We start from the raw sequence: 15,557 nt of genomic DNA on the forward strand, positions 1-15,557 counted from the left end.
AGTTTTGACTACCAAAGGGGTCCTTGGCCTGAGCCTCGCAAGGGGCTTGTCCTGAAATATTATACGTAAGATGCAAGGCTGCGTGGTTCCCTATACCATATTGTACATATAAGGTACGCATTTCCAAGTTTTGTATTCTGTAACACAAGATTTTATCTGAAGTTTATATATGGGATGTATTAACTTCTTTTCTAGTGTTCCCACTTATGTCTACAGAACTTGGAAGACTTCCCCTTTGGACATTTTTATGGTTGATCCGTTCTGACAGGTATTGGTTCTCGAAACTGGCATAAAGGTTAGGTATTTCACCTACATTGTGTATTTATCAGTTTCTTTTCCCATTTTTTCCTTAGGATCGACCCCACCAAGATATGATGCAGAACCTTCTCATTGCTTAGAAGTTTCATGACTTGTGTGGTAGAGCCTACCTTATCATGGGCACCATAGATAGTACCTTGTTGTCACTTGGCACCTATGTTGAAATTTTGTTCTTACGCTCGGGATTCCTCATTAGTCCCACCATGAATTTGTGATGAGGCCTCATTTCTCTTACTTCTTCACTATTTCTTTGGATTTATACCCTAGAGCCTCCTTTGTGTGGAGTTGTACTGTTGCATTGCATGTTGACCATTTTTACTTTTTGGCCTTAATCTGGCTTCACTTGGACTCATGTTTAAGCCACCTTTTGACCATGTCTTTCTTGAAATCAACCTTGCAATCACTTAGCCTCTACAAATTGACACCCTCCTACCCGTGGAAAGAACATTCCTTTGAGTGTCATTGACCAGTTTCGTCACCTTGCATTGAGCATAGGAATGTTCCCCTCCCAGGAACTAGCGCATATGTATTTGGACACTCGTTCTTTCCACTGTACCATAGGCATTCTTTTATTCTTTTTCAAGATTTATAAATATGAAAAAGACAAAAAAATTATGTATTCCAAAAAGATAAGGAATGGGACATTACTTCCATGATTGATGGCAGCTAGAGTCAGTTGTGTTGCCCTTGAACAAAGCACTAAAAAATAAGTCTTTCCTCCATTGGGATGGGCTTTATTTTGACTTAGGAGAGCCTTAACCTTGTTATTGATTCAGTACTCCTCCGATTGGTTATCTCTTCCAATCATATGGAGAGTTTTCTTATGCCTCCTGCATGACAAACTTATACAAAGTTATCATATGTTGCCATGTAGTCACATTTGAGTCGTGCTCTTGTTCAAGGGAAGTAAACCTGAGTCGGCCTTTTTGCGGTGTCTCTTGACCTATTTTTCAATCGACCATCCGTAGTTGTCAGAGACACGTTCATTATCACATCAGCTATTTGGTCCTTTGCTCATGCTAGTTTGAGAAGGTCTCCATTGACTTCTTGTTGATGGGTCTTACTCTTATTGACTATGACAAATTGCTCTAAGATCAGATCTAGAGCCGCATCCTGGCCCTATTTTCATTATTGATAGGTCACCTTGTGCTTAGCATTAATCAATATCATGGGTCTTTGACTGAGTGGTTTCCCTTGTGTTCGACGTCAACTTTCATTATCACACATTAGGATTAATGCAATACCTTTGTTTTTATTTGACCCTATTGGTGGATACCTTGTCTTTATGTCATCTTTCATTATTGGTTGGTTCAGAGGGTTTCTATCGTGGCTAGTCACATCTTGTGTATGCCAGAAACGTGCTTCGATTGGGTTACTACATCTTTCTTTGTTTTATTCCTTCCACATTATTGGCCTACAGGTTACACTTGTGTTGAATTAATGAAGGATGGCTTAATGCCTTCCTTCTAGCAGATATTTTCCCATCGACTTCAACTCATTGCTCTGGGAACAAGGTCTAGAGTCCATTGGGTAGTACCTTAGGGTTTGCATTCATTAGTGGCAGACTCCCTTGCTACCGACAGTGGGAAAAAATGATTGTCTCCTGATTGATATATTCTTACAAGTGTTCGACTTCAGCTCATTTATTCACACTTGTTAGATTGTACTAGGTACCTTGGCTCTCATTATCATTATCAATGAGTAGTGTCGTGTTTGTTAATGGTATACATCAATGACCGGTAATCAAACGATTTCTCACATGTTCGACTTCAGATCATTTATTCCCATTGTGTAGAAATGTACCACGACGGTCGGTGAAGACCTCGGGTTTGCATCAGCATTTCTTGGTTCACTTTTCAGTTGCTCATGTTTCTGCTAGTTGATACCATCCACCTTATATGTTGCAATTCATTACAGTGACATCCTATATGTTGGCACCCGAGTTGTGTGTAGTAACATTTTTTCCACCATTTGACTTGGTACTTTTTGGATCAACTTTATGACTTCAGTGATCAGTTTTCTACTTCAGCATCATTAATCGGTTCTTTATATGTGATATTGAGACATGTACGTCTATGGATATGATCAGATGATCCACTATGTATTTTCAGTCTTTTATACTTGTATACATATTGGATCCGCTTTTGTACTTGACATGCAGACATGCTTTATTATCTCTGAGCACGGGTATGCCCACCTCAGACGACAGGTGATCTCTTTCACTGGCTTGACAAGATGAATTCTAGTGAACTCCTCTCAGGTCTTGGTATGATTCCTTCTATACATTTAATACATTTCAGCCATCATGTACCCCATCTAACCTCATATATTAGGGGACATTTGTTATAGCATCATTTACCACTCTTGTAGATTTGATGCTCTGGTTATGGCCTATAGCAACACTTCCTTTCCAAACTTGGTCTAAATTCTACAAAACAGTGTTTTAATTCCCATATGTTATTTTTCCCTGTATAAAAAGCGTGTACACACAGAACAGTCTATACCCAACCTGCGTATATGTGTTAAAAAACTAAAAAATATATAATCCCCTTAAATTCGGATGGAGTTTATGAGTTTTACCTGTTACTCACCTACTATAGCTTGTGACCCAACTATTTCCCAACTAAAAAAACTAATTTGGAGAAGTATAAATAAACCTCCATGGGAAGGCCTAAAGGGAAGAGAGATGAGATATTGATATTATATTTGATTACATCCCCGATCAAGTCTGAAGAAACCCCTGTGCCTCCTACACTCCCAAGTTATAGGAAACCTTTGTTTCCTTCTTTGAGGTGTCCATCATCTTAGTATGACATCCTGGTGTACCTTTATGGAGGAGGACTGTTGAGGCCTGGGCAGGACGGATCTGGATGACGGTTTCATTTAGAGCTGGAGGAAGAATCAGGTTGTAGTTTTCCACATTTCATTTAGCTTACATCAATAAATAAATTTTGTTTTGTTCCTGATATTTATTGTGTTTATGCATTAATCTATGTTATGATTTACATATGAAATCTTATGTTAATGTTCATTCGCTCACATGCTTCTATTATTTAACACCTATATGATGAAAATTATTTCCATTACTAATGTTGTATATGATTTTCTTGGATAATTTACAAGTTCTAAAGGCATTGGAAGGAGCAAAGGGTTTGGACCCTGCGAGATCAACCTCGAACGTAGGACTTTTGGGTAATACCTCTTCTTTCTACTTCAGTAGTTTAAGCATTTGGATTGTTTTTCTACGTGTTTCTTTATGCTATATACCCTCCGCTCTATTAGGGTTTTCAACCCAAGGCCCTAGGGTTTTTCTACCTGCAACAAAACCCATAACACCATGGCTATCCAAGAAATGGCAAGGCTAGGAAAAACCACTATCAATCCAGGAAATCCTCAATACCAATGACAAATCATAACTAATTCATCACGTGCATATACCATGCATGCCAAAAATATAAAGGAAATCATACATGAAACTCGTTACCTGCAAATCAAACCCGTTGTAGTTGTTGATCCCATTATCCCCTTGCACCTTCCTGCTTTTCCTTTGCCTTCTTTCTCCAAATCCAAAGTATTCCACAATGCTCCAAGAAACTAAGAGAGAGAAAGAATAGAAGAGATCTCTAAGCTAAAAATGAAAAAAGGTTGTGAACTAATCCTCAGAAGCCTTTTTATCATTTAGGCCTCTCTTTTCTTCATTTTTCTCTATTTTTCCTTCAATTTTCCTCACATGCAATTATGTGACCTTTCACATTCGTTTTCTCCTATTTCCCTTTATTTCATAAATAAAATGCCAATAAATGCCTCTTAGCCTTTGTCGTTGCCTTTTGTTAATATCCATATCCATATATTAATCACAAGTGATACCCATCACTATGTTTTTTCCCAACATTCAGCTTGGAATACGTGTCCCATGACATTGGTCTTATTTTTCCTTTATTAACTTTATTACATGGATTTTTAATTGGGTCTTCAAGTTCGGCCAATGATAAAACTTCTTAACAACTGTCAAAGTCTTCTAATATCCCGAGTGACCTGAATATGGCTTGACACAAAACTCACTCAAGATAAGCTTATTTAGGTCACTACTATATGGCACATAAATCCTATTCCTAAATCTAACCAAGACATCTACCGTGGGGTGATACTCCTCATCCCTATCACCTTCACATTGTTGTTTCAATCCCTGCTTCAGTTGATGGTACATGTCATCCTGTTTCCCTACATGCAAGATCCACTCCTGTAAATCTATCCCATATGAACTCATAGCTAAAATATGATTCACCTGCACTCTTCTTCTAAGAGAATATGCAACCCTATTCTCCTTGCTCTTGATGTACCTGATCTCAAAGTTAAACTCACTCAGGGTAGCCTACCATCTAGCTTTCCTATCATTTAGATTGGGTTGGTCAACAAGTACCTCAATCCACCATGGTCACCCATCAAAATAAACCTCCTTCCAAGAAGATAATGTCTCCACATATTCAATGCATGAATGATAGTTGCTAACTCAATATCATGAGTCACATAGTTCTTCTCATGTTCATTTAGCTTCCTTGAATCATAGTAAACCACATATCCTTCCTGCATTAGGACCCCACCAAGTCCTTCCTTGCAATCATTTGTACAAACCACAAACTCCTTATTTGGATCTACAATATTCAAGACTGGAGCATTTGTAAGAAAATGCTTCAACTACTCAAAACTAGTTGCACACTCCTTGGTCCATTCAAAATTATTCCCTTTCCTCTATAAGGATGTGATAAGATAGCCAATCCTTGAGAAGTTCATGATGAACTATCTACAATAAATTGTTAGTCCAATGAATGATTTGACCTCATCTACATTCCTAGAAGTTGGCCACTCCATGATAGCTTTAATCCTTTATGGGTCCATTGATATCCCTTCCTTGGAAACAACATGTCCCATGTAGTGAATCAGAGACTGAAAGAAACTTCACTTGTTGACCTTGGCATAGAACTGATGCTCTCTCAACAATCTCACCAATGTTTCCAGGTGCTTTGCATGCTCTTCCTCATTCTTGGATTATATCAATATATCATCAATAAACACTATCAAAAACTTGTCCATGTAAGGGCACACCACATTATTCATCAAACACATGAAATTGGTTGGAGCATTGGTAAGACCAAATGGAACCACCACAAACTCATAATGTTCATTCCTCATGCGAAATTTAGTCTTGTAAATGTATTTTTAGTTGATGTGCACATGATGATATCCTTATCTCAAATCAATCTTTGAAAACATGGTTTATCCCTTCAATTGATCAAACAAATCATCAATCCTCAGCAATGGATACATGTTCTTGATAGTCACCTTGATCAAGTACATGTAATCAATGCACACTCTGAGAGTACCATCCTTGTTATTTACAAACTATAGTGGTTCACCCCAAGGTGACACACTTAGCCTTATGTATCGTTTGTCAAACATATCCTTAAGCTTTAAATTCAATTCCACCAAATCTGGAGTGTTCATCCTATACAATGCCTTAGATGTTGGTGTTTCTCCCACCACTCATTAGAAATTTCCTCCTCTCTATGAGGAGGCAACTCTGGAATCTCTACAAGAAACACATATTGAAACTACTGCAAAATAGGATACCTCTTCAAGACTTCATCATCCTCAACTTCCTTCCCTTTGTCATTGGAAATATGAACTGCAAACAATACATATCCCTTCTTGCAAATGTGCTTTGCCTGCATAGTTGTAACCATTCTCACTGATATAGGATTATTCTTTCCCTGCAAAACTCTCCTTTCCCCATCATCATCCAGGCACTCAATAGCCTTGTCATAGAAATCCAATTTAGTCCTATGAATGAACAACCAATCCATGCCCAAAAACATATTATATGAACCCAAAGGAAGCACATTTAAATGTGTTGATATAGGCATACTATTCAACTCAAATGCACAATATCTCACCCATTGATGTACTCTTCTCTTAGTCCATGTAGCCAATTGCACCAACCAAGGTTTTGCATGCACTTCTTTATTTAAGCAACACTTATCCACCATGTCAGTACTGATATAACTATAATTATATCCAGGATCAATTGAAATAGAAACAACTTGATCATGAAGCTTACCTTCCATCCCAATAATGGATTCTTGATGATCAAAGTTCCTGTTATCCACTGTTGCATAAATCTAAGGAATACTCTAACCAACATCCCCAACTATACGTGCCTCCTGAGCACTATAAATTTGAGGCCTGCCACCCTGGTAGGATGGAAAATTTCTCCTGCAATGCTCTCCACCACAATTCCAACACTACAAAAGCTTCCTGTCATCACCCTTATTCTACTCCTTAGGCTGAAATCCATGTCCTCTGTCAGCTTCATTGAACTTCTTGTACAACGCTACATTCTCCTTGTCACTTGCATCCTGAGGTATTCCTTGCTTCTTATCCCATTTCCCTTTAGTCTTCTCATTACCTTCTCAATCTTTCTTAGGATCATAATTACACTTATAATGCTCATAACAATGCTTCAGCTTCCCAATGACATCTCTAATGACCAAGGCTCATCATACTCAATCTGATCTTTAAATGCCAATGGAAGTCCACTAATGAACCTTTGGACCTTTTTATTCTCATCCTTGAGGTAAGGCACATACCTCAACAACTCTAGAAACTTAGTCATGTACTCTCCACCTATCATGGAACCCATCTTCAACTCATAGAACTCCTTGTCCTTTTCTTCACAATATCTCTTAGACAAGTACTTCTTCTTGAAGAGTCTTTTAAAGTCATGCCAACTCAACTACTCTACCCTGATGCCTCTGACATGCTTCACATATTCCCACCAGATGTATGCTCTTCTCTTGAGTCTGAAAATAGAGATCTTGGATTTCATATTCTCTGAATAATCATGCAACCTGAAGAAATTATTCATCCCAAGTAGTCATGCTTTTGCATCTTCTAGTTTCTTCACATCCCCATGAATATTAGGAGGCATGGTTTTCTTGAACTCCTCTGGAAGATATTTATTCTCACTTCTCTTATAAGGATTCTAGTGGTAATGACGATGATGACTCTCGGAACCAAAACTAGAATAGAATCCATGAGTGCTAGCCCATCTTTCAAGTGTATCCAAAGATCTACCACCTCTGACTATGTCATCCTTGTCCAACATGTATCTTGATCAAGACCTACTACCATATGCCCCATTAGTCTTTTCCTCTTGTCCATGATTAATCCTCAGTTATCCCTGCTTCTACAAATATGAAATATTTTGAAGGATTACTGCATTAACCTCTGCTTTCTTTTCCTGAGCTCTAGAAATCCTTTCCTATGCCTCAATCAACTTGTTCTTATCTTCCTTGCAACTTTTGATTTCTTCCTTGAAACTTCTCAGTGTATCGGATATATCAGGAGAGTACTTCTCCTTGCTGCTCAACTGACCTTTCCCATTTCGTTGAATTCACATCAGACCTATAAGGGGATTCATGTGAATTGTATTCCACCATTTTGTTATTCATCTCTGATCTTTTATCTCCTACAAACATTCCATGTTATATAAACCAAATAGAAATCATAATCAAAATCATGCCTTAGTGAAGTTCAGAGGAGGCTATCTCATATGCAAAAATTAGTCCATATTAGCATAATATATATATAATGAAACCACCATACCAACATCTCGGCATCATGCATGATAACACAAACTATAACACCGACTATATACATGACAACCATATCCATTGTAATGCATGCATAATGGACACACATACGACTAACATGCATGCATAACAATTATGTTTATCCCATCCAAACCAAGTGTTTGAACCTGGAAGATCTGATACCACCCCGTGGTATTAGATATCACCCAAAGAGAACGTAACCTGCTCTGATACCAACCATTAACCCCGAACCCCACATTTTCTCATTTCTACAAGGTCATTAGGGTAAACATGAGATGAGTGTCACTATGATATGAATTGACCTCCAAGATACAGTTAGGGAAGTGGGGCCGACACACTAAGAACTTACAGACATCCCTCAAGGACTATAGACCCCTTAGGAGCCCACAAACCACTCCATATGTGTTGGCATTATGTTTTCTGGTATGGCTATATGTTACAGATGTTGTACTTGATGGCAACTCCCATGACAAGGCTCTCAATTTATTGAAAATTAAGAAGGACGCAGGAAATCAGTTCAGAAGGTGCGTACCCACAGGTACACCATGCAGGAGCCGCGTCCAGAGACGCAGGCCAGCCGTTCAGGAGGTGTGTCCACCCAGTGCACACTTTTCAAGGTCACATGGGGGTTTCTTGTGTTTTACTCTTGGTATCTAGCCGACGGTATTGTGTTATTATGGTGTCGGCTCGTGGTATTGTTCCATGATTTGAGGAGGAGCTTGCCTATATAAAGCAAAGGAGATCATTTGGTTTGGTATGTCTTTGGTTGAATATCTTATGAGGCTAGATCTGGTCTAGATCTAAAAAGGCGAATCTTCTGAAAGACTGAGATCTCTTTGGCGCATGATCAGATCTGTAGATCTGACTGTTTGGGTTACTCTTAAAGTCTTGAAATCATTCATACCCGAAGGTACGCAGGTTCAGTGAAAGGCAAGTGCGCCGGGACGCAGTGCAGTACGAAGAGACCTGCGTGGGGACGCAGGGAAGAGCAAGATTCAGGTGCGTTCGGGACGCAGTACAGTGATAGGCGCACTGCGTGGGGACGCGAAGCAGAATAAGGATCAGGTGCATCTCTGAGCAAAAAGACGCAGCGTGATAGTATTTCTGGGGCGTCCCTGCAGCAAAAGAACGCGGCGCGACAGTGTTTCTGGGTGCGTCCCTGCAGCAACAGGACGCAGTGCAGTTGAAGGAACAGTGCACGGGCACGCAGCGCAACAGAAGGATCTCTGCGTGTGGACGCAGGGGAGAAGAAGGTTAGTTGCGTCTGGTCACAGGCCACAGAAGGGAAAACTGCGTCTCTGTCTTAAGATGTTCTGTTGATTGAATTTCTCTGTTGATAAGGTGTTCTGGGTTAGTTCTGTTATTACTGATCTGATAACTGTAGTGGACTGTAACTGTTATGTACTTGATGATCATTTGATGCTTTATAAAAGAAGTAGGGGGTTGTAGCTCCCTTTCAGGAGAAGACTGAAAAACGAGAGAGAGAGTTGTAGCTCTCTGCAGGTTGCAGCCTGCGTACTGGTAAAGGACTGCACCAGTACAAAATCATTGTAAAAGGAGTTTCTAATTTGAAAGAAGATAGAGACATATTGCAGCAGGTGGTTTTCACCCACATTGGGTTTCCACCTTACATCTTGTTTTCTTTGGTGTGACTATCTGTTTTCTTTGTTCATGCTCATTATTTTATGGTACTGACATGCAAAAATAATTCAAAGATCAAATAAGGAATATTTATTAAATTGCTAGATAATACTGATTCACCCCCCCTCTCAGTATTATTTCCAACAATTGGTATCAGAGCAGGTCCTTCAGAGAAGCTTGATCGCTTGAAGGTAGATCGTTCATCATGAGCAACTACGAGAGAGAAGCATCAATCAGGCCACCGGTTTTTGATGGGACAAACTTCAATTATTGGAAGGTAAGAGTTACTGCATATCTTCAATCTCTTGGTACAGAAGTTTGGGACATTGTAGAAACAGGCTACGCTTTTCCTTCAGCTACTCCTACAGATCCAGCAGAGAAAAAGAAGTATGAAACAAATGCAAAAGCAGTCAGTACTCTGTTAGGATGTATATCCCAAACAGAATTCATGAAGGTAATGCACTACAAATCCGCAAAAGAGATATGGGACAAAATTGTCACAAGCTATGAAGGAGATGAACAGGTAAAGCGTGCTAAACTTCAAACTCTCAGGATTCAGTATGAGACTCTCAAGATGTATAATGATGAAAGTGTGGCTAACTATTTTCTTCGGGTAGATGAGATTGTTAATTGTATGAAAAATTTGGGTGAAGAAATAAGAGAGGCTATAGTGGTTGAAAAGGTTCTAAGATCATTGTCCCCCAAGTTTGAATCTAAAGTATCTGCTATAGAAGAAAAGGAAAATCTACGAATTCTCACTATGTCTCAGCTACATGGAATTCTAACTGCTTATGAAATGAGAAAGGGAGGTCCTTCAGACAGAAGAGAAGCTGCTTTCAAGGCATCAGGTAAAGAAGATTATTATGGAGCAAGCCACGTCCCAGAAGAAGAGGAAGAAGAATCAAATTTTGTTAGAAATCTTCAAAGAGGTTCTGGAAGGTTCAGAGGTAAGTTACCTTTTAAATGCTTTGCTTGTGGAAGAGTAGGTCATTATGCTGCAAAATGTCCTTATAAGGATAAAGGAAAGGAACCTGCTAGATGGAACAAGAAACAAAGTGCAAATAAGAAAAGCTACTACACCCATGAAGATAGTGATGATCTATCAAACAGTGATGAAGATGAACAAGGTAATGAATATAAGTTGTTAATGGCATTTGAAGATGATGATTATATGGATGATGTAGATGTGGATAACCTTTATGATGAAATTACTAGACTCAAGAGATGTATAGAAGAAAAGAACATGATCATTGATACTCTACAATTTCAAATTGATGAAAAGGAAAAACATCTTGAAAAATTAGAAGGTGAAATTGTTGGTCTTAGAAAAGAGATTGAGAAAACAAAAGCTATTAATCTCAAGTTTGTCAAAGGATCTGAAACTTTGGATGAGATTATCAATGTGCAGCGATCTCCTCTAAACAAGACAGGTCTGGGCTATAATGGAGAAACTTCTCAAGCATCCACCTCAAAAAGTTATCTTGATGCAGCAAGAAGAAATGAGCAAAAGCAAAATGAAGATCATCAAGTAAAGCAGGGACGAATTACAAACAGAAACTATCAGGGGCAATCCATCTTAAGGGAGAACAAAAGCTACAACCAGCCACAGGTAAAATCTTCTCAATTTGGTTCAAGAATGGATGACAATAGAAGTTACAATCATTTGGCCGGTAGATTTGATAACCGCAGAAGTTTCTTCAATGGACAATGCTTTTCTTTCCATAACTTTGGTCACAAAGCAGCTCAATGTGTTTCATATAAAACAATCATGACTAGGGAAGCTCAAAAACAAAGAAGTATGACAGGGATTACAAAAAGGACCTATAACAACTTTTCGGTTCTTGAAAATGAAGTTGAATGTTCTATTTGCAATAACTTTGGTCATGAAGACTCTGAATGCAGGAGCAGGTTCCAGCAGAAAAAGGAACAAGCCTCAAGCACCAAAACATGGAGAATAAAGGAACCTCAAACAGAAAGATGTGGGATAGCATTTTATGTAGAGGGACAGGAAAATCTATAGTACATTGACAGTGGATGTTCGAAGCATATGACAGGTGATAAAGAAAAACTTGAATCTTATTCTGCTCTAGAAAAGGGAAAGAAAGTCTCTTTTGGAAATGATACTCCTGCAACTATAAAAGGAAAAGGCATTGCTCAGTTAAAAGAAAAGGTCAAGGCTGGAAATGTTTTGTATGTTGATGGATTGAAGCATAATCTTCTAAGTGTCAGCCAGATGTGTGATCAAAGAACCGAGGTTATATTCAGATCGAATGGATGTCTTGTTCGTGATCTTGATACAGGTAAAACAGTGCTCAAAGGCAAAAGAACTCCAAATAATCTGTACATATTTGAAGAAGGACAACAACAATGCTATCTGAGCAAGGATGAAGAGCACTGGTTATGGCATCGAAGGTTGGGACATCTAAGCTTCTCACAAATAAGGAAAGCATGCAAATATCAGGCAGTTCGCGATCTTCCAGATATCAAAATTCCTGACAACACCATATGCAAATCATGTCAGTTTGGAAAACAAACCAGAACTAACTTTCCAGAGAAACAAGGATCAGCTAGCATGCCTCTTGAGCTAGTACATACAGATACATGTGGTCCATTCAGGAAAAGAACACCTAGAGGAGAGGAATACTTGATATTATTTATTGACGATTTCTCCAGGTTTGTCTGGTTAGGACTTATGAAGCACAAAGATGAAGCATTCGAAAAATTCAAATCCTTCAAAGCCTTGGTTGAAAATGAATCAGGTCACAAAATTAAGTGCCTCAGATCCGACAGAGGTGGGGAATTTACTTCAAATGAATTTTTCGATTTCTGTGATGAACATGGGATAAGGAGAGAATTCTCTACAGCTAGAACTCCTCAGCAAAATGGAGTTGTTGAAAGAATGAACAGAACAATCCAACAAATGGCTCGTGCTATGCTTGATGAATCAGGAACTCCCGCAACTTTCTGGGGTGAAGCTGCACATGCTGCGGTTGTTATTCTCAACAAAACAAATGTCCGGGTGAACAGCACTCAAACTCCTCATGAGCTTTGGAGTGGCAGGACTCCTTCGGTAAAGCACTTCAAAATCTTTGGGAGCAAATGCTATATCAAGAATACTGATGAGCAGCTTGGCAAACTTGAACCTAGGGCAGATGAAGGCATTCTTCTTGGTTACTCTCCATATAGCAAAGCATACAAGTGCTACAATAAAAGACTTGGCAGAATTGTTGACAGCATTGATGTAGTGGTTGATGAGAAGGGATACATTCCTAGGCAAGTCCATCATGAAGACATCGAAGAAGATGAAGGCTACCCTCAAAGACAGAATGATGAAGAAGAAGAGCCAGAGGAGCAAACAAGAATAGAAGAAAAGACTCCATCCAGATATGTTCAGAAGAATCATCCAGAATCTCAGATTGTGGGGCAGAAAGAAGCAGGTGTACAAACAAGAAGAACAGTTGCAGAAGCCTCAAGCTATTTGGCATTACTCTCCTCTACTGAACCACAAAATGTGAAAGAAGCATGCAAAGATGAATGTTGGGTGAAAGCAATGGATGAAGAACTTGAGCAAATCGAAAAGAACAACACTTGGGAGCTGGTTCCTAGACCAAAGGATAAGAATGTTATCGGAACAAAATGGGTCTTCAAAAATAAATTGAATGAAAATGGAGAAGTAATTAGAAACAAAGCCAGACTTGTTTGTAAAGGGTATGTGCAGCAAGAAGGAATAGACTTTGAAGAAACCTTTGCTCCTGTTGCAAGACTTGAGGCCATCCGAATGTTCCTTGCTCTCTCAAGTTTTCAAAACTTCAAAGTATTTCAAATGGACGTGAAATCAGCCTTTCTGAATGGAGACTTGGAAGAAGAAGTGTACATTGAACAGCCAGATGGGTTCATTCTTGGAAATGATCCAAATCTTGTATGCAGATTGAAAAAGGCTCTCTATGGTCTCAAACAAGCTCCAAGGGCTTGGTACTACCATTTGGACAAATATCTTCATCAACAAGGTTTTTCAAAAGGTTCAGCAGATAGCAATCTTTATATAAAAGCTGAAAATGACAAATTGCTAATACTTGTTGTGTATGTAGACGACATTATTTTTGGCAGCAATGAAGAAGCTATGAGTCAAAGCTTTGCCTCGGTCATGCAGAAAGAATTTGAAATGTCCTTGCTAGGAGAACTGACATATTTCCTTGGTTTGCAAATCCAACAAAAAGAAGGAGGAATCTTTTTATCTCAAACCAAGTATCTCAAACAGATTTTGAAGAAATATGGCATGGAAGATGCAAAACCAGTATGTACACCCATGGTCACAGGATGTAGTCTCAGTGCAAATGATGAATCTACAGCAGTACATCAACCAACCTACAGATCTATGATTGGAAGTTTACTATATTTGACAGGTACCCGACCGGACATCATGCATGCAGTTGGAATAGTTGGAAGATTTCAGGCAAATCCGAAGGAGACTCATCTTCAGGCAGTGAAGAGAATTTTCAAATATCTTCAAGGGACTCAAAATTATGGCTTATGGTATCCTAGAGATACGGATCTTACACTTCATGCTTATACAGATGCAGATTGGGCCGAAAGCGTGGATGACAGGAAAAGCACAAGTGGTGGTGCGTTCTTTATGGGTTCCAGACTGGTATCTTGGTTCAGCAAGAAACAGAGTTCAATTGCCTTGTCTACAGCTGAAGCGGAATATGTTGCTGCTGCATCTTGTTGCACTCAACTTCTTTGGATGATGCAGACTTTGCAGGATTTTCAAATCACTTGTACACCACCTATCCCCATCTTATGTGATAACACAAGTGCAATCAGCATCTCAAAGAATCCGGTTATGCATTCAAAAACCAAGCACATACCAATCAAGTATCATTTTCTCCGGGAACAAGTGCTTGAACAGAAGGTCAAGTTGGAGTATGTTCCATCTAAGGAACAAGTTGCTGATATTCTCACCAAACCATTGCCCAGGGACACTTTTGAATACCTCAGGCAAAAGCTGGGGGTTGTTGATGCATCATCTTATTGTTGAATCTTTTCTGATTGATGGTACAGGTTCAGGGGGAGCATATAATGCATTGTTGGCATTATGGAGGATGGTCAGAAGGAGATCTTGGAAATAGCTGTAATATGTCTCTATCTCTTTCATGGTGGATTATGGTTCTGTGTTGCAGATCTAGTTCCTTTTTCAGGGGGAGCATGAGCTTAGGGGGAGCATACCCCTTTGCCCTTGATGTCAAAGGGGGAGAATGAAGCTGAAGATTGTAAGGTTGCCATCAAGTCCAAAGGGGGAGATTGTTGGCATTATGTTTTCTGGTATGGCTATATGTTACAGATGTTGTACTTGATGGCAACTCCCATGACAAGGCTCTCAATTTATTGAAAATTAAGAAGGACCCAGGAAATCAGTTCAGAAGGTGCGTACCCGCAGGTACACCATGCAGGAGCCGTGTCCAGAGACGCAGGCCAGCCGTTCAGGAGGTGCGTCCACCCAGTGCACACTTTTCAAGGTCACGTGGGAGTTTCTTGTGTTTTACTCTTGGTATCTAGCCAACGGTATTGTGTTATTATGGTGTCGGCTCGTGGTATTGTTCCATGATTTGAGGAGGAGCTTGCCTATATAAAGCAAAGGAGATCATTTGGTTTGGTATGTCTTTGGTTGAATATCTTATGAGGCTAGATCTGGTCTAGATCTAAAAAGGCGAATCTTCTGAAAGACTGAGATCTCTTTGGCGCATGATCAGATCTGTAGATCTGACTGTTTGGGTTACTCTTAAAGTCTTGAAATCATTCATACCCGAAGGTACGCAGGTTCAGTGAAAGGCAAGTGCGCCGGGACGTAGTGCAGTAAGAAGAGACCTGCGTGGGGACGTAGGGAAGAGCAAGATTCAGGTGCGTTCGAGACGTAGTACAGTGACAGGC

The sequence above is a fragment of the Pinus tabuliformis genome, chromosome 7 (assembly GCF_031772625.1).
Source record: "Pinus tabuliformis cultivar Carrire ecotype Pingquan chromosome 7, CPIR1, whole genome shotgun sequence".
In the NCBI taxonomy this organism is placed as follows: Eukaryota; Viridiplantae; Streptophyta; class Pinopsida; order Pinales; family Pinaceae; genus Pinus; species Pinus tabuliformis.